At 42.1% G+C, this 21,109-nt stretch overlaps 1 protein-coding gene across 9 annotated transcripts in view; it reads left to right on the forward strand.

Moving 5' to 3' along the window:
- LOC141752633 (neurexin-2-like) overlaps positions 1 to 21,109 on the forward strand; it is a 204,337-nt gene that overhangs the window by 11,003 nt on the left and 172,225 nt on the right. For 3 of the 9 annotated variants that reach the window (XM_074610691.1, XM_074610695.1, XM_074610696.1), the window contains exon 1: positions 17,983 to 18,598. The exons of 1 other annotated variant lie outside the window; for it this stretch is intronic. The gene's annotated coding sequence lies outside the window, so the exon portion shown is untranslated. Of the gene's footprint in view, positions 1 to 17,982; positions 18,599 to 21,109 lie in introns of those variants that run through there. 5 more of the 9 variants (XM_074610688.1, XM_074610693.1, XM_074610690.1 and 2 more) reach the window with 3 other exon arrangements.

Below are 21,109 nucleotides of genomic sequence, written 5' to 3' on the forward strand. Positions count from 1 at the left end.
ACAATAAGGTTGCAAAGGTCTTGAGAGAGCTCTTTGCTTTTATCCATCATGAGATGTTTCTTGTGTGACACCTTGGTCATGAGACACCTTTTTATAGGCCATCAGTTGGGACTGAACCAGTTGATATTAATTTGCACTGACAAGGGGTCGGATTGCTTTCTAATTACTGATAGATTTCAACAGTTGTCTTGGCTTTCCATGCCTTTTTGCACCTCCCTTTCCTCATGTGTTCAATACTTTTTCCCTGTGTCATTTCACATTATTACACATAACTTAATTTCTGAACTTATTTGTTTTGGTTTCTTTGTATTTATAGATTACTTGGGTTGTTACCAACATCTGGTGAAAATTTCATGTCAATAGCGCCTTTGGAAATATATTTACTGAGAAAAATGGTGACGTGTTCAATACTTATTTTACCCGCTGTATATACAGTAAATATATATTTAAAACACATTTTCTAATATATTTTCTACCTTACCTTATCTATTGATCGAGTTTGATTTCTGTTTTTGGCACTGAACAACAACAACTGGGGAGATTTTCCATTTTTTCAATACTTTACTCTTCAAAATATGAAGCTGACATTAAAGCAAAACCTCCCTTCACACAGTTGTAAATGGATCTGAAAGCTGTCACGCAGAATAATGTGTTACATTTGCAGGTGCAATCTATGTCTGGCACCTCCATGTCCAACATCATGTTGCACTGCATCCTTTTCATAAGCATTCGATTGGTGTTTTGCATTTGGCTAGCTGGCTAGTTCAGTTCAGCTCTTTCCAGGTGAAGAAAGGGAATTAATTTTTCATCCCCAAAACATCAGGATTCATGGGATTGGCTCTGGAGGAAGCAAAGCGTGAAAAAAATAGAAATGAGACTTGTCAGATTGATGTGAGATCCAGTAATAAACAAGTAAAAATAGGTAGCGCAGGGCGTGCGGTTCAGGGGAAACGTGCCAACACACTTTGAATAAGGTCAGATGGATATTCAGACCATGTGCCAGTTAAATGGCCCTTTTTTGTTTTAATGGATTTTCACTTGTCTATATTCAACAGAAGCACACGGCTGCCGTCCAAACATACACTGTGCAGCAGCAGCTTAGCAGCCAAATAATTGCATCTTAAGTTGATCTGGCTGTAATTCTTTCTTGCCTCATTCACACATTGACTCCCAGACATCCTCATTGTTAAACGCAGCCTGTTGGTGGCAAAGCTGTTTCTTCTCCTTTGCCTGAAGGGAATGAGCATCTTTGTTTACATCTCACCAAAAATTATGGACTTAAGGTATTACACCTACTACTTGGCACGTAATCATTTCTGCACATGAGGCTGTAGCAAGCAATTGTTACCAGGCCTCAGTGTTTTCTTATTATAATGTATTACATTTAATTAAGTTGCATAGTTAAAAATATATTCTACGAAACTGTAAAATCGGAACTTGCTCAATTAAATTTCATGCACCATGAAATTGTTTATCTCCAGTTTCCCTGCAATGCTTTCTAATATAGTGGCAGGCAAGATAAGTATTATTGTTTCTTTTTTTTGTGAGTGTAATACAGTTTTATCTCTGATGGTGGAAAAAGGCATTTAATTGCATCCACACTGAAAGTTTCTGTTGCGTGGAGTTAAAATGGTGCAGAATACCAATCATGTGATTTGCATTGCATTTCCTGATGGCAATGAATCACGGCACAGTTGGTTCACGGGGACGTTGTTAAGTTGCAGTGCTTTACCTGGGTCAAATGCTTTATTTAGTATATCTGTGAACCTGTCAGCATGGGGCCAACACAGGAGGAATACTGTCACCTGGTGGTAAATCTAGTAATGTGTCACATTGAAAAGCACCATCTCTGTTGTGCAGTAGACTGGAGAGGAACAAACAGCACTAGCAACTGCACCTATGATGAGTGAGCATTGTTAGCTAATTAAATATTTGGACTAATTAGCACAAGGGGATGTATTAACTAATTAAAGGGCCGCTCCACCGGTTTTACACGTGAAGTTCAGTTTACCCTTCACAAGGAGTACCTGCTTAGCCTGTTAAAACAGATGTCTAATGTCTTCTGTGGTTCTGGAGGAGGTTTGAAAAAAATAACCTTGATGATGTCTCTTTTTTTTTAAGCTTACCCCATATTGGATCAGGTTATCTCGGCCTCTTCTGCTTCTATCTTGTGAGTCACCCAACGTTATGAAAGTGCAATACTAAAACACTGGAGTACACTTTTAACACAAGGAGGAGTTATCAATGTGTTATAGGCAGTGAGATATGAGGGGTGGAAGTAACAAAAAGGAATTGATAAAAATGGAGGTGATGAAAATGCATGTGAATTGAACAATGGAGCTGAAAAGATTGATGTGAAATGAAAAATGGATTGATATATTTTCAAGTGATTTGATTCATTTAAAGCTGATTTGACTAAAACTGTCATATTATGATGACAACAGAGCCATGTTTCATCATTTTCCCCGTCTTACATTCGTCATTCATCATTCACAACACAAAATTGCCATTTATCATTAAGTGGCTTCAAAAGTGGGAGTAACAAAAAACAATTGAAGTAAAGGGAAGTGATGAAAATATATGCGAATTGAAAAATAGAGTTATAAATAGTCAATTGATTTGATAAACTTGATTGACATTTTATTTGAACGCGTTGCTCTGATAATCAACTGTCGACCATTCATCATTCACAACACCCAACTGACATTTATCGTTTACAGCACGTCATTTTTGTTACTTCCACCCTATCAAAACAAAACAAAACAAAAAAAACACTCAGCGAACCACTCTTGCAGACATCTGCAGATTTCTTGGCGTGGTTTTTGAATGACATTATGGACGAAAGTAACAAAAATTGAGTGCTGTAAACGATAAATGTTAGTTTGGTGTTGTGAATGAAGAATGGTTGACAGTTAATCTGTTTTTACGGCTCCATTTTTCAATTCACATGCATTTTCATTACCTTTTATTTTTTATATTTTTAATTCCAGTGTGCCTAGAAGCACACTGGTCTATTATTCGACGGGCTTATTCCAGTGTGCCTAGAAGCACAAGGCAAAGCCTTGTGCAAAGCACACTGGTCTATTATTCGTCGGGCTTATAATTATTCAGACTTCTGCCTAAACTTTGCCGCGCTACTCCTCCGGCAGCGTTGCCAACACCTGTACAAAAAGTACATCAAAACGTGCGGAATGATCGGGAATCGTGTGCTATGACCTGGCTAAGAGATTCGCGCAGCGGTTTCCGAAAGCGCGATTTTTTTCTCCATTGGAATGCATTGAAAATCAACGTGAAGAGTGCTCATAAACACTCCTCTTTGGGGCCATACAGAGTCGCCATACTTTAACGTAGAAACGGGATTAAAAGTTTAAACGGGTCACGAGACTTGGGACTTTATTTGGCCAAATGGAAATTTTTTGATAGCTGGCACGGTTTTCACGAAATCGCAGTTTACGTTTTGTGAAATTTTCAGACCGTTTCAGATTTTATAATGGGTGTGTATTGCGTGGGTCGTTAAGGGCTAGAGTGTGTGACATCATCGCTGGAGTGCGGGAAAGCTTTGAAATCTTTTGAAAATTTTCCGAACAAATTGCTCTGTAGCCCACAATGTCCACTCCTCATACACAATGAATACATCAAAACGTAGGTATTTTTGTGCCGGTCGCAGTCATGTAGCTATGGAATCAGTCGGACTTACACATCTGGCGACACATGCCTGAACGTGAGAGCAACTCCAGGCTGTGCTCCCATAGCAGCCCATATTAAATTTCACAGAATTTTTTGGATCAGAGAAAAAAGTTACTACTTTTCGAAACTGCCGCCGAGGTCACATTTTTGAAACTACAGACCCAAATGTCGCACCATTTGTTCATCAGAGACTCCTAACTGGTCTCATGAACAATCTAAGTGATAGGAGTCACGGTTTCTGTCGTAGAAGTACTTTTATGACATGTACGTCTCTGGTTAACTCCTATTATAAACTGCCCCACTGCAGCAGTGGCCAATCACCACGGCAACTTCAGATTGCTGCTAGACAGCTGATTCACATTAGCCAATCAGAGCAGGCTGACTAACTAACTAACACACACACACACACACACACACACACACACACATTTTAACTATGTAACTGTTATTAGCAAATAGGCCCACAGTTATAGGAGGAGCACAGCTCCTCCTATAACATTTATACATTATAATTGAAACATTATAATATACATTTAAACATCATATACATGCATTATACACAGTTATAGGAGGAGCGAAAGAAAATACATTTTCAGATCACCAACCACTCAAAAACAACCAGTGTTGTCTATTTTATTAGGTAGAATGAATAAACCGTTTCTATATTCATACCAAACCATAAATACCAGTATATTATCAATTTTAAATACATAAAATATATTAATAAGACAACCATTTCTAGTCTCTTTGGTTCAATGTGCTCTGCAGCGTAATTTCAATCTGGCATTGCAGAACAGAAGCTGCCTATACACAGTTATAACTGTGTATAGGCCTACAGTAGCGTACAGGCCTATAGTTATAGGAGGAGCGAAGGAGCAGTGTTAATGTAAATGTACGTTGTTTTGATTTCAAATGTAAACTCACTTTCATTGGGCAGACTATGACCCAATGTGTAACCTGTTGCTAGGGCTCAGGGGGGCCCCAGCAACCAACCTTGACGATGTTTCCCGCCAGTAGGTGGCTAACCACTTGGGGTGTCTCCTTTAGTCATAGAGCAGTGTTAATGTAAATGTACGTTGTTTTGATTTCAAATGTAAACTCACTTTCATTGGGCAGACCAATGTGTAACCTGTTGCTTCGCTCTTCCTATAACTGTGTATAGGCCTACAGTAGCGTACAGGCCTACAGTTATAAATGGTAAATGGAAATGGACTTGGACTTATATAGCGCTTTTCTAGTCTTTCGACCACTCAAAACGCTTTACACTACATGTCAGTATTCACCCATTCACACACACATTCATACACTGATGGCAGAGGCTACTAAGGTGCCAACTTTGCCCATCAGGATTTAATCTAAATACTCATTCACACACCGATGGCTATGCCTCCGGGAGCAATTTGGGGTTAAGTGTCTTGCTCAAGGGCACATCGACATGTTACCCGGAGCAGCCGGGGATCGAACCTCCGACCTTCCAATTGGTGGACAACCTGCTCTACCCTCTGAGCCACAGCCGAAGCTCTCTTTCCACTGTTCCAATAATCACAAAATCTGGTTTTGGTCAAAATAAACCCTTAATTCATAGCATCAACAGGTAGATATTCAGTTTGTTCAGTTCAGTAACATTTCTGACGCTGCATGGCGCTGTTGTGTGTGTTCGTGCGTGTGTTAATCTCCCGACAGAGAGCGCAGAGGACAGAAGCTGCTCGCAGTTTAAATGACACCAATAGCTTACTGTGTGTCACCTAGCATAGTTTTTATAGCATGACTAACTTGAGTTTTGAACTAATGTTTCCTGCCAGTAGGTGGCTAATCACTTGGGGTGTCTCCTTTTTCAAATGTAAACTCACTTTCATTGGGCAGGAATGAACCAGTGTGTCAGCTGTTGCTAGGGGTCAGGGGGGCCCCAGCAACCAACCTGACGATGTTTCCCGCCAGTAGGTGGCTAACCACTTGGGGTGTCTCCTTTAGTCATAGAGCAGTGTTAATGTAAATGTATGTTGTTTTGATTTCAAATGTAAACTCACTTTCATTGGGCAGACTAATGCCACATTGGTTACACATGAACCAATGTGTAACCTGTTGCTAGGGGTCAGGGGGGCCCCAGCAACCAACCTGACGAATCTGATGACACCTCTCAAATTAAAGAACTCTCATTGGCTCTTTGTTTTGTGGCCTTCACTTAAATAACGTCTTCACATCTCCTTCTGCCTCTCTGACTTCTGTTTGAGGTGAGTCTCACGTTAACTGTGTATTTAGCTAGCTAGCTAGCTAGCTGTACAATTCAGCCTCACAGATTAGCATTTTAAGGTTGAGCTTTATGAAAACATGTAAATGTCCTGTTTATTTGCTCGACAGGAATGAGTGGCAAATCGATGTGAAGAGAGCTCAAAAACACTCCTCTTTAGGGCCGTACAGAGTCGCCATACTTTAACATAGAAAAATGATTAAAAGTTTAACGGGTCACGAGACTTGGGACTTTATTGGGCCTTTCATCCACCTTCTTAAAACCTCACTATGGTCCTCAGACCCCCCCCCCCAGCACCAGGCACACTGGTCAAAATTTCTTGCGAAATTTTCTAGTTCCAGTGTGCCTAGAAGCACAAGGCAAAGCCTTGTGCAAAGCACACTGGTCTATTATTCGTCGGGCTTATAATTATTCAGACTTCTGCCTAAACTTTGCCGCGCTACTCCTCCGGCAGCGTTGCCAACACCTGTACAAAAAGTACATCAAAACGTGCGGAATGATCGGGAATCGTGTGCTATGACCTGGCTAAGAGATTCGCGCAGCGGTTTCCGAGAAAAAAAAAAAAAGCGCGATTTTTTTCTCCATTGGAATGCATTGAAAATCGACGTGAAGAGTGCTCATACACACTCCTCTTTGGGGCCATACAGAGTCGCCATACTTTAACGTAGAAACGGGATTAAAAGTTTAAACGGGTCACGAGACTTGGGACTTTATTTGGCCAAATGGAAATTTTTTGATAGCTGGCACGGTTTTCACGAAATTGCAGTTTACGTTTTGTGAAATTTTCAGACCGTTTCAGATTTTATAATGGGTGTGTATTGCGTGGGTCGTTAAGGGCTAGAGTGTGTGACATCATCGCTAGAGTGCGGGAAAGCTTTGAAATCTTTTGAAAATTTTCCGAACAAATTGCTCTGTAGCCCACAATGTCCACTCCTCATACACAATGAATACATCAAAACGTAGGTATTTTTGTGCCGGTCGCAAACATGTAGCTATGGAATCAGTCGGACGTACACATTTGGCGACACATGCCTGAACGTGAGAGCAACTGCAGGCTTCGCTCCCATAGGGCCCCATATTAAATTTCACAGAATTTGTTGGATCAGAGAAAAAAGTTACTACTTTTCGAAACTGCCGCCGAGGTCACATTTTTGACACTAAAGACCCAAATGTCGCACCATTTGTTCATCAGAGACTCCTAACTGGTCTCATGAACAATCTAAGCGATAGGAGTCACGGTTTCTGTCGTAGAAGCACTTTTATGACATGTACGTCTCTGGTTAACTCCTATTATAAACTGCCCCACTGCAGCAGTGGCCAATCACCACGGCAACTTCAGATTGCTGCTAGACAGCTGATTCACATTAGCCAATCAGAGCAGGCTGACTAACTAACACACACACACACACACACACACACACACACACACACACACACAATTTACTGTATCACGCCATTTCAGTGGGCCAACATGCTCTAAACCAGGGCTTCAATGGATCAGGGCCATTATTTATGTTATTAATTACACCTGTGATTAAAAGCCCCCAACTCTCATTGTATGATAACAGGAAACTAGGTATTCTCCTACTTTTCAAAATAAAAGCCCTCAACTCTTACTTTATAATAACAGGAAACTAAACACTCCTCTCGGCCCCCCAATCACCATGGCAACCAGTGACAGAATGATCGGGAATGGTGTGCTATGACTGCGAAAGCGCGATTCCTTTGCTCCATAGGAATGAGTGGCAAATCGAAGTGAAGAGAGCTCAAAAATACTCGTCTTTAGGGCCATACAGAGTCGCCATACTTTAACGTAGAAAAATGATTAAAAGTTTAAACGGGTCACGAGACTTGGGACTTTATTGGGCCTATCATCCCCCTCTTCTAACCTCACTATGGTCCCCAGACCCCCCCCAGCACCAGGCACACTGGTCAAAATTTCTTGCGAAATTTTCTAGTTCTTAATATTCTGACTTCTTCCGCCTAAAACTTTGCTGCACTACTCCTCCCGCAGCGTTGCCAGCACATGTACAAAAAATACATCAAAACGTGCGGAATGAGCGGGAATCGTGTGCTATGACCTGACTAAGAGATTCGCACAGCGGTTTCTGAAAAAAACGCGCGATAGCGCGATTATTTGCTCCATAGGAATGCATTGAAAATCGACGTGAAGAGTGCTCAAAAACACTCCTCTTTGGGGCCATACAGAGTCGCCATACTTTAACATAGAAAAATGATTAAAAGTTTAAATGGGTCACGAGCCTTGGGACTTTATTTGGCTAAATGGAAATTTTTTTGTAGCTGGCACGGTTTTCACGAAATCGCAGTTTACGTTTTGTGAAATTTTCAGACCGTTTCAGATTTTATAATGGGTGTGTATTGCGTGGGTCGTTAAGGGCTAGAGCACGTGATGTCAGAGCTAGAGTGGAGCACAGCTTAAAAATCTTTTGAAAATTATCCGAACAAATTGCTCCTTAGCCCACAACGTCCACTCCTCATACACAATTAATACATCAAAACGTAGGTATTTTTGTGCCGGTCGCAGTCATGTAGCTATGGAATCAGTCGGACTTACACATTTGGCGACACATGCCTGAACGTGAGAGCAACTCCAGGCTAAGCTCCTATAGCGGCCCATATTAAATTTCACAGAATTTTTTGGATCAGAGAAAAAAGTTACTACTTTTCGAAACTGCCACCGAGGTCACATTTTTGACACTACACACCCAAATGTTTCACCATTTGTTCATCAGAGACTCCTAACTGGTGTCATGAACAATCTAAGTGATAGAATTCACGGTTTTTGTCGTAGAAGCACTTTTATGACATGTACGTCTCTGGTTAACTCCTATTATAAACTGCCCCACTGCAGCAGTGGCAAATCACCATGGCAACTTTTGATTGCTGCTAGACAGCTGATTCACATTAGCCAATCAGAGCAGGCTGACTAACACACACACACACACACACACACACACTATTTACTGTATCACGCCATTTTAGTGAGCCAGCATGCTCAAAACCAGGGCTTCAATGGATCAGGGCCATAATTAATGTTATTAATTACACCTGTGATTAAAAGCCTCCAACTCTATCCAATGATAACAGGAAACTAGGTATTCACCTAGTTTTCAAAATAAAAGCCCTCAACTCTTACTGTATGTTAAGAAGAAACTATGTTGTCTTTTACAAAATCAGTCTGACCTGTTTTAAGATGCTTTCTACCCCCCTAGCACCAGGCACACTTGCGAAATTTTCTAGTTCATTTTTGTTACTTCCACCCCTCATAGTGGGCAACCCCTGGTTCTGAAAAGTGAAGCCATTGTGGTAGTGCCTTAAACTTGCATTCTTTCTAATAGCCAGCAGCAGGTGACACTGGTTGCAAAAAGTAAGTCTGTTTGTATAGAAGTCTATGAGAAAATGAGCCTACTTCTCACTTGATTTATTACCTCAGTAAACATTGTAAACATGAGTTTATGGTCTCAATTGCTAGTTTCAAGTCTTCTTCAGTACAGCATGAGGTTCATTTAGTAAATTATGGTCCCATTTAGAGTCAAATAGACAATAAAGCAGGGTATGCTTTAGAGCGTGGCTACCTTGTGATTGACAGGTCGCTACCACGGCGTTGTCCGGTCTGAGAGTTGTCCGTGTCTTCGTCTTACAACTTTAACCCTTTCGCAGTGTGTTTTCAGTTCATGAAATCGTAACATTTTGGTTGCCTCAAAATGTCTTATTCAGCGTTTGGTTGTACTTCGCTCCCCCCTCTTGTGTCACTTCTGGTTGCAAAAAACCAAGATGGCGATGGGCAAAAACCAGGATGGCGATGGGCAAAAACCAGGATGGCGATGGGCAAAATGCTGAACTCGAGGCTTCAAAACGACAGTCCACAAACCAATGGATGACATCACGGTGACTACGTCCACTTCTTTTATACAGTCTATGGTTAGAGGTGACTGAATATTTCATAAAGCTTACCCAACAGTCAGTCTTATTACTAGTTTTTTTCTCACTTTTGCAAAGAAAAAAAAAATGTTCCTCTCTCTTGCGCATTTTGTGATGAAACTAATTCTTGTCAGAGAAGCACAGGGAAACGGTCATTGGATATGAAGGAAAATCAATCATTGACTCCTTTTAACACAGAATCACAGTTCACACCCACGCTGGTTTTCACTTTTACCTGGTAAGACCTGAGGACTGTGTGGGCATGTACAGACTATGCTGGATTGACAGCTGGCAGGACAATTTACAACTTTATCACCGAATCCCCAGCATAGCTCCACCCATAAAGGTCTCAGCCAGAAGCAGGGTCCATTATTTCAAACTCTTTTGATAAATTTTTCATTCTGCTCAATAGGCGTTTTTACAGCCAACATTTTGACTAGTAGGAAAAGCACAGGTGTTGCAAACAACATTAATCTTATAATTTACATCTGTGCTTTTTCTACAGTGACCTGTCAAAATGTCTTCAGTGAAAAAAGGACTATTGATTTATTTAATCTTTATTTGTGTATAATGAGGTTATATTATCATCACATAACATATTTATGTATTTCCAATGCAATGAGAGGAGTCATTGCTAATACTTTTGTGACTTTAAAACTAGCAAGGAATAAAAGCTGAATAATTTATGTGATTGATTACTACACCACATTAAAAGATGGTTACAATATAGTTAATGGTACGAATGATACTGCACGTTAGTGTTACTTAAAACTTTATCTGCTACACAAATCCAACATTAACATAAATAACTCATCAATATTTCATCCATGAATCAATATTGCACGCTATTGCAAAGCAATTTATATAAACACAGATTAACTTTTAGTCAGCTGGGTACTCTGAGGCTTACTATGAGACCTTGTTTACTTCTTGCACCGCACTTCTGCTGACTGCATGTTATCTGGTTTGTTTTGAATATTAACTGCTTAATTATACTGAGCAAACTGCTTGAACTGCACAACAGAGTGTATCACAAGAACTGCACAAGCCACAGGAATGTTGTAAGCTGGTGGACGAGTTTCAGACACAAAAAGAAATAGTTTCAGTTTGCTGCTGAATCCCAGAGAGCACGTTCAATGACATGCATGCTTTACTTAAGTCCTGAGGGCTTTCTCATAATACGTAATGTTGCTCAATATTTTATTGCAATTGTGGATATGTATCTCTTTGCACAACAGATGAGCACCTCTATTTCCTCATGTAGGCCACAGAGCTTCACTACGCCTTTTAGACCAGAACAAAAATCAATAATGGCCTCAGACAGGTCACTAAACCACACATACACACACACTGTTTGGTAAGATGTTTTGGGGGCAGAAATACCACTGATGTTGACAATAAAAGTGTGTATTGGATAGGGTATGATTGTGTCCCAAAGGGAGGCACAAAAATATAAGAGCTGGATGACTAAACATAATTATGATTTAGTGCATTGAAGTAAAACACACTCTGTTCTACTTGTATTCTCTTTTCATTTGTTGATGCTTTGTTGCACATTAGTGCTGCTTTGCAGGTTTTGTTTAAGAACAAAACATCATATGATGAAACAATACAGACTACAGACATACTATCGGCTGTGTCCGGTTGTAATTACGCACAGCGGTGCTTTGAGCTGAACACTAACATCAGCATGCTAACATGTTAATTAAGTCAATTTTATTTATAACCCAATATCACAAATTTGCCTTAAGGGGCTTTACAATCTGTACAGCTTACTACACGCTTTGTCCTTCGGCCCTCGCGTCGGATAAGGAAAAACCCATTAAAGGTGCAGTGTGTAGGATTAGGCGGCATCTAGTGGTGTGATTACTGATTGCAACCAACTGATTACTCCTCCCTTTCCAAGACTGCGGTAATGTGAGCCTATGAGTGCAAAACCACGATAACGCGCTCAGAGGCCACCCTTACCATAATAACACTACTTTAGGCAGCTGGCGGTACCGCGGTTTTGCACTCTGCGGCTCACGTTACAGCATTTTCACAAGTGTGTCGGAGAACTACTGTGGCCTTCAGGTAACATAAAAACGAGAGAGGCTCTCTCTTGAACCAGTGTGGTTTGTCCGTTCTGGGCTAATGTAGAAACATGATGGAGCAACATGGCGGACTCCGTGAAGAGGACTATGTAGATATGAAGGGCTCATTCTAAGCTAAAGAACACACAACGATTCTTAGTTTCAGGTGATTATACACAAATGAAAACGTAGTTATGAATATTATATTCCATTTCTTAGATTCAAAGTACAGCTGAGGCTCATGGGAATGTCAGTTTTGCAGCCAAGTATTGGACTAATTAAAATGTTGACCTGTTGGTGAAAAAAGTGAGGGGATCACCAAAGGGAAACATGAATGTCTGAATCAAATTAATAGCAATCCATCCATTAGCTGTTGAGATATTTCAGTCTGGACCAAAGTGGTGGACCAATTGATCGTCAGACTCTCTGTTACGTGCCTGCAGGGCCAGACAGGCCTGCAGAGTTTTCTCCTGTGTTGTTCTGCCCCTCCTCCTTGTCTTGCAGGTGCTTCCAGGATAAAGAGTTAATGGAGGTGATTGGAGTCCACCTGTGCAGAGTTTGCCAGCTGCAATTAGCTCACACTAATTCCATCCAGCCAATCGCTGTTGTGGGCTGCCCATAAAAGAGGCACACTCTGGGCTCTCTCGCTCTCTCTCTAACTCATTTGTAATGAGGTATTTGTATGTTGAAGTCTCTTGTTTCCAGTGGGAAAGGACAGATAAGGTTTGTGGTAAGGAGGTAGAGGGCATAGGTAAGTCTGGGGTACCCTGTACACTTGCACGTAGGTTGTTTCATGTCTAGAAACACTAGGTTTAGTGGTTGTTGCCATCCCATGTATGTTTTGTAAAACTGCTGTTAGTAGAGAAGTTAGTCAGCCTTTTTGTTTGTTGTGTTAAAGAAGACAGATTTAGTTAGGCCTAGTTTTGGTTTCTTAATTTTGATTATTTGGCAAAACTATATTGTCCCTACCTCCCCCACATTTGTGAACCTTCCGTTGTACTGAAATAAACTGTTACAGTTTGAAACTTCACGTTGACTCTGTGTTAATTTGGTTGTTGTTTAGTTATTGTTCCACTTTGTGGACGTAACACTCTCATACTGACATTACCATCCATAGAACCACACGGCTAGCGTGGCAAAAAATGAGGTGACAGATGGCCAGAAATGACTGAGACGGTCTCACTTGTAAATGAAGAGAAGTCTCTTACAAATAAGTTTTACTGCTCCCATGTGTGTTGTTTTGGATGACAACTTGCTTAGCAAATATGCAAAAATACAGTGGAGACGGTGAGTGTATAATTTATGCAAAGTCACACGTGCTTCTGAAATACACCCACATTAACACAGGATGTCAGCTTTTTGTGTTTAACACATTTTCCCCGCAACATGCTGTATATGTGATGATTAGTTGCAATGAAGTTGTTGGCAGCGTGATGAAGTTAGGAATCCTTTTTGGCAGAAGTGTGGCACGTATTTCTCTTTTAGACTCTATTAATGATTAGTTGTGAGTGAAAACATTTGAAATTGTAACTAAACTCAAACCTACAATTCAAAAAATAGACTATTAACTGCATAACGGATTCTTTGTTAGTCAAACCATGTAGTCTGCACTGAAATCCGTGACATGTTGTGGACATGCTTTTAGTTAAGACATTGACTTTCTTGATTTCTGTTATTACTATAATATTTAGATTTGTGTCTTTAATACAACATATTGTGCCACAGAATATTGTTGAAATATTTCTACATTCATCCTGTGGGCTCACCACCTGCGGGAGGAAGGGCTGGGGTCGGGTGCACTGCCACACAGGTGGCAGTGAAGGCCAGGGACCGGACCCGGGCGGCAGAGGCTAGCTCTCGGGACGTGGAACGTCACCTCTCTGTGGGGGAAAGAGCCGGAGCTTGTGCAGGAGGTGGAATGCTATCAGTTGGATCTGGTAGGGCTTACCTCTACACACAGCCCCGGTTCTGGAACCGAATGGAGTCCTGTATGGGGCTCCAGTAGGGGACTCCATAGTTCTACTGGGAGACTTCAATGCGCACGTGGGAAATGATAGAGGCACCTGGAGTGGCGTAATTGGGAGGAATGGACTCCCTGATCTGAACCAGAGTGGTCGCTTGTTATTGGACTTCTGTGCTAGTCATGGACTGTTCATAACGAACACCATGTTCGAACATAAGGATGCTCATAAGTGTACATGGTACCAGAGCACCCTAGGCCGAAGGTCGATGATCAATTTTGTAATCGTATCGTATGATCTGAGGCCCCATGTTTTGGACACTATCCAGTCTACATGTGTTTAGTGGACTTGGAGAAGGCGTATGAGTGTCTCCCGGGAGATACTGTGGGGGGTGCTGCGGGAGTATGGGGTGAGGGGGGCATTTCTTAGGGCCATCCAATCTCTGTACGCCCAAAGCGAGAGCTGTGTTCGGGTTTTCGGCAGTAAGTCGGACTCGTTTCCGGTGGGGGTTGGCCTCCGCCAGGGCTGCGCTTTGTCACCAATACTGTTTGTGATATTCATGGGCACGATATCGAGGCGTAGTCGGGGGAAGGAGGGTTTGCAGTTCGGTGTGCTGAGGATCTCATCGCTGCTTTTTGCAGATGATGTGGTCCTATTGGCATCATCGGTCTTTGACCTTCAACACTCACTGGATCGGTTCGCAGTCGAGTGTGAAGCAGCTGGGATGAGGATCAGCACCTCTAAATCTGAGGCCATGGTTCTCAGCAGGAAACCGGTGGATTGCCTACTCCGGGTAGGAAATGAGTCCTTACCCCAAGTGAAGGAGTTCAAGTACCTCCGGGTCTTGTTCGCGAGTGAGGGTACTATGGAACGTGAGAATCGGAGCAGCGGGGGCGGTATTGCATTCGCCCTACCGCACCGTTGTGGCAAAAAGAGAGCTGAACCGGAAGGCAAAGCTCTCGATCTACCGGTCAATCTTCGTTCCTACTCTCACCTATGGTCATGAGGGCTGGGTCATGACCGAAAGAACTAGATCGCGGGTACAAGTGGCCGAAATGAGTTTTCTCAGGAGGGTGGCTGGCGTTTCCCTTAGAGATAGGGTGAGAAGCTCAGTCATCCGTGAGGGACTCGGAGTAGAGCCGCTACTCCTTTGCGTTGAAAGGAGCCAGCTGAGGTAGTTTGGGCATCTAGTAAGGATGCCCCCTGGGCGCCTCCCTAGGGAGGTGTTCCAGGCACGACCAGCTGATAGGAGGCCACGGGGAAGACCCAGGACTAGGTGAAGAGATTATATCTCCACACTGGCCTGGGAACGCCTCGGGATCCCCCAGTCAGAGCTGGTTAGTGTGGCCCGGGAAAGGGAAGTTTGGGTTCCCCTGCTGGAGCTGTTGCCCCCGCGACACGGCCCCAGATAAGCGGTTGAAGATGAGTGAGAGTATTTCTACATATGCCAAAATTCTCACAATGTACCGTTGTGAGAACGTCATAATGGATAATCCATCATAATGGAATGAAAACACGGTACTAAATTCCCACCAGTGTTAAATTATAAACTGGTATAGTGTTGATTTTTTACCAGTGAGGCTTTTGAAATGTAGCTGTGAAAGTATTCAACTCCATTTACTCAAGCCTGAATTGCGTCGCAGGAAAAAAACATTTCAGAACATAAATTTTTCATACCTCATCCTGAGATTCGAGACCGCTTTGATTTTATCTCTCTCACAAGGGGGCTTAGACCCATAACGGTTCACCTTAACAGGCTTTTAGGGGGTTTGCACTGTACGGGTGAGTCAACGGTCACTGATAAGTCTAATATTCTGCACTGACTTCCACACATGTCTTTATTGCACAGACCTTGAGAGTAAATGTAATGTTTCAGGTCATCTGGTAGACGTCTGTTAACTGTTCTCAGAGTCTAAACTAAACATAGAAATGCAGCTCAGATATTAAGCTGGAACAGTCGTCCAAAACATACAATTGTCCCCAACATGACCAGCAACCAGGTTGCTTTTATGAATGAAATGTACTATTGCTACTTTTTACAGTAAATAACCGTTACTAAGAGTTTAGGCATTATTTACAAGAGTAATAAATGTTAAGCGATGTTTGTTGGGTCCTAAAATTTTACCATATCATATTTCCCATTTTACATTTCCACTGCACTAGAGAAACTACTTTACGTATAATTTAAAAAATTCAAAACATAAATTAAATTAATGTTTTAACTGGTACAAATCTTAATCTCTGCATCCCCTTGGCCCCTCTTCCCTGCTATTATTGTGATAGGGGAGACCCTAGGGTGTAGCACTTCCTGCATTTGTAACTAGAGGCCATTATAAATAGCAATTACAGTTTATGTGTTGCTCTACAAATAAAAATTCACTTACATCACCTACCTGCTGCTGGGATTAGGGATGCACCCATCTGACTTTTTCCGTCTCGATACCGATAGCGATACCTGGGTTTTGGGTATCCAATGCCAGTGTTTAATTAATCAGCTGTATGTCTCACTGTGTGGAAGTGATTGGGCTAATTTTTTTATGTGTAAAGCAACATCAGGACTGACTTAAACATTGCTTTCCTAACTTTGTAAAACAAAATGTAACAAATAAATATAACATAAAAGTGTTATTTATTATTAAAATAATAAATCGTACACCAACAACTTGGCAAAAATGTTTTCACAATTAACCAGAATTACAATTCAAGTGTAAACTTTTTTTAATGCCGCAACAAATTGGTCAAAACTTAAGCAGGAATTAAAATTCCAGTCTATAATGTATATAATATATAAACATAGAATTTAATTTAATTGAAGGGCAGCACTATCGCCTTACAGCAAGAAGGTCGCAGGTTCGAGTTTGGCTTGGGGCCCCTGTGTTAATTGTTGACTCTAAATTGCCCGTAGGTGTGAATGTGAGCGTGAATGGTTGTCTGTCTCTATGTTTCAGCCCTGTGATAGTCTGGTGACCTGTCCGCCTTCGCCCAATGTCAGCTGGGATTGGCTCTAGCCCCCCGCGACCCTGAATAGGATAAACGGACAGATGATGGATAGATGGATGAATTTAATAGATTGGCCCTATTGTCACGATATCCGATACAGCTATTTGAGTCAGTATCGGCCTGATATCCGATCCGGTATCGGTGCATCCCTAGTTGGGATGAAGGCAGCTAGATCATGTCATTGATAGCATTTTGGAGAATGTTCTTATGAACTACAATGTTTCAGATGAAATTTAGGCCTATGTGATTGTTGAACTTAAAACAAAATATAAACATGAAATCAACATAAAATTTCAATTAGGCGAACTGAATATGGCAGGCTACTGCTACTGTGTAAGCAGCTCTACTTAAAGCTTCAGTAGGCAGAATATTTTTGGCATCATTGGGCAAAAATTACACAATATCATTTCAGCATATTGTAATTCAAGTGTTCTGAGAGAAAACTAGACTTCTGCACCTCCTCATGGCTCTGTTTTCAGGCTTTAAAAAAATGTAGCCCGTGACAGGAGACTTTGGCCAATCACAGGACATTTCAGAGAGATCGTTCCTATTGGCTGTGCTCCGGCTGGTGGGCGGTGCTTTGTATTTCCTCAACTGATCTCAACATGGCTGCCGGGTCACAAACTTTCTCATTTTACAACTAAACAGTAGATGTTTCTGAAAACATTTTAGGCGAGAAATAAGCATTACAGTAAGAACATTGATTCATATTTGATCAGCGCTGCCTAGTTTGACCGTTTGATCAGAGTTTGCGAGTGAAGGGGTCCAGCCCGGCTCTGATTTGTTGTTTTCCTCCGGTCGGTGAAATCTTGCAGATGTCATTAGGAACACTGGAGGACACCGGAGGAGACATGAATCAGATTACCTGTCTCATGCACTACTGTCAGGATATAGTAACCGTTTTATAGAAAATCATATTTGCTCCATTTTCTACCCACTGCAGCTTTAATGGAGACACACCTTGTGAAACAGGTTCAAATTACAATTCACTGTATACAACCAGGCCGGCAGTATGAGTCATTGAGGAATAATAATGGACTTGTCTGCAGAAACGTGGAGAGGTTTTTGAACAGTAGCTGGTTGCTCAAGGACACTTCGGCAGCATGAAGAGAGAAGACAGGGTGGGGTTGATGAACCTGTGTCTCTCTTACCACCATCTTTTTAAATAAGCTGCCACTCCTATATGTTGAGATAATATCTGCTTTACTATCAGGATTGTGTGCTTAAACGCCGTTTAATCCGCCATGGCAACGCTGCTGTTAGTTTGGCGCGGAGCAGGATTGGTCAACGGCGGCTGACCGCGCCCTCAACCCATATAAGCTAGTACCTACCTACCCAACTATTAGCATCAAGTGTCGGGGGAATGACTGCTCTGCTGCTGCCGCCGCCGCCTCTACCGCTGCTGCTGCTGCTCTCGGTGCGGCGGAGGAGAGAAAGCATCTTTGTCTGTAGCCTACGGAGGAGCTCTGGGCTTCCCTCTCTGCCTGCCTCCATCGACAGAGCAACATCTAACAGATAAGAGAAGACTATCCTTTCTCAAGACAGAGGTCGCATATTCATCTGCCGCATTCATCTCTGCTCAATTTAGGATTTTTTTTCTCCCCTCCCCTCCTCTTCCTCTTTTGTGCTCGCTGGCTGGAATAATCAACCCGCCGTGTCCATGTGTCGGATCGCTGGATGAAGCACAGGTAAATGACACCACCGCACACCTCCTACACAGAGACGACCTTATGGATCATTAGCTTTAAAGCGGGGATGCGTTAGAAAGCGAGATATAAAAGCTTTGTGTGTGTTTGTCAATGTGAGGGGATTGTTTGTGTTCCAGATCGGGGGGATTTTGGAGCTGCTGCTCACCAAATTATTGACACTTGTCTCGAGGTGTCTTTTTTTTTGGGGGGGGGGGGAGATTTCACTTAATGCAGCCAGAGATAATCAGCTTTCAACCCATCTTTTGTTCCCAGTGTTTAGAGTCAGTTTGAGGTGGGTGGAGGAGAGAGGTATGGTTTCCAAATTCAACACGGTTGCGGATGAGGTCGCTTAATTGCCTGCCGGAAGACATGTCCTGTGGTTGGGCTACAGCACCTACACTAGTGGGGGCTTTTTCCCCTTTTTGAATAAAAGGCTGCAGAAATATGGAAACCACATAAACCTATTGTTTAATTTCGCACACATGCCGGGTTGGCGATCATTTTGTGTCTAAAAAAAGTGAAGTTAAGGTGGTGTTTGAGTCATGCAGCATGCAGGGCCCCTGTCTCTGAAATGCTTGAGGTAGCCTATTTATTATTGAGAGGGATTTCATGTTCTGTGCTAAAGGATTGTGCAGTTTTAAAGATAGGAAGCCACAGTATAGTGGAGTCAAGCTGCTGCTGCCACATCATCTGCCACAAAGGGGGGAGCTTCTCCATCTGAATGTTATCCTTACAATCAGGGGGGAAAGTTGTGAAAGGTTTCTTACCTGTGTGATAAGATAATGTGTCTTAAAACCTGCAGCCCCAGTATCCACGCCTCCATGGGAAGCTGCTGCCTCCACACAGCACATTATCTGGCACCAGTTTAGCAGGGTTGACCACTGAGGAGGTGGTGTGGTTCAAATTAGATCTCCAAAAAAACTACAAAATGTTTTTAAAAAAGACAAAAATGTCAGTCAGTCTTCCATACTAATGTATAACACTGCATATTATAAGTGGATGAATGGGAATGAACAGAGAGTTCATTTAATCTTTTTGGATTGCATAGTATAGACTTTAAATTTGATGATATTCAAGGATGTGTTTGATTTATTTTTGACTGTCTTGTGTTGTTGCTTGAAATGGCAATGAGTGTATGAGGGGTGGAGCTACACCTCTGAACGTCTTGCATACACACTGCTGCACCTTTTGTGAACCATATTTGCTTTGCAAATTCTACTCCAACAGCAACACGGCACATTTTGTTACTGACTTCTCTGAGTGGGGAAACTGAAAACCTCTGTATTCACAGAAAAGGCATTGCTAGCTCAGATTTCCCCGTTCACACATGAATAAGGTGGCCACCTTACAGCTACTGTTGCTCGCTGTCTTTCAGCACCTCACTTGTGGACAGCACACAAGTGTTGCGTCTCAGATCCGTCGCATGTCCTCTCATTACCACTTGCTGTTTGGCTGCACTCTTAAATCCCTGCTGGTCGAGCTGACAGACTCATTTAAATGCTGTTGCATTCGTTAGTGAGCCACTTGGATTCCCAAATGAGAGCCACAGTGACAACAAGGAAGTCATGGCTGGCAATGCACAAAACATACGAGCCACAATGCCGAGCTGACTTTTTGTGCACACAGTGTCGTTGTTGTGATGTTTTTAGGCAGCAATACCACAGCAGGGTGTGTCGCAGTCTTGGCTTTTTTGTCTTCTTTTTTTTGTTGTTGCTATACTGCGTTTTATTTTCCCTCGGTCATGCTTCATTTATGTTTGCAGCTTCACATGTTTATTTTTACTTCGCATCTGCTCTATTTTGACACAGGATACGCCACTGCCAAGATTTTACTCACCACTCAGTGTTTTTGGTGCCTTCGGTGCCATCTTTACCACACTTGTGTATTGCTATGGTCTGACTCAGAAGACATCTGTCTCCATCACTGCCACCAATGAGATTTAAGGGTTTGGGCAGAGTTCGTATTTTTCTTTTTTTTTAAAGAAAATGGCGTCACTGCTGCTACAACAACTAACACAACACTACTAGTAGTAATATCTAAAATAGTATTACAAATACTTATATAGCTCGTAATAGAATTAAGCTGCTCATCATGTTACTTTACGTTCAGCTTTATGATTGAAATTCTTTATCTCAAAGCTGTGGCATTTATATTAATATGGCAGCTGTTGAGTATGAAAAGGAAATAATATTAAGATATCTGGTACAAAGCACCAGCCAATATGCAAAGAGAGATGGATGATTGGATGACATGAAGGTGGAGACGAAGGCTGCTTGAAATAACGACAGGGCAGAGTTGACGTGTGTGTGTGTGTGTGTGTGTGTGTGTGTGTGTGTGTGTGTGTGTCACAGCTCAATAGCTTCAGCATGCATACTGGGGAAGCAGAAGGTTACAGATATTATGTGGCATTGCGAATCGTGTCGCTTCCTCTCTATCATACCCCATCAAGGTCATATCCACAGACTGAAAGTGGTGGCCCTGGCCTTTTCCACTCCTGGCTCTGGCAGAGGA

Source organism: Sebastes fasciatus, chromosome 16 (assembly GCF_043250625.1).
Source record: "Sebastes fasciatus isolate fSebFas1 chromosome 16, fSebFas1.pri, whole genome shotgun sequence".
In the NCBI taxonomy this organism is placed as follows: domain Eukaryota; kingdom Metazoa; phylum Chordata; class Actinopteri; order Perciformes; family Sebastidae; genus Sebastes; species Sebastes fasciatus.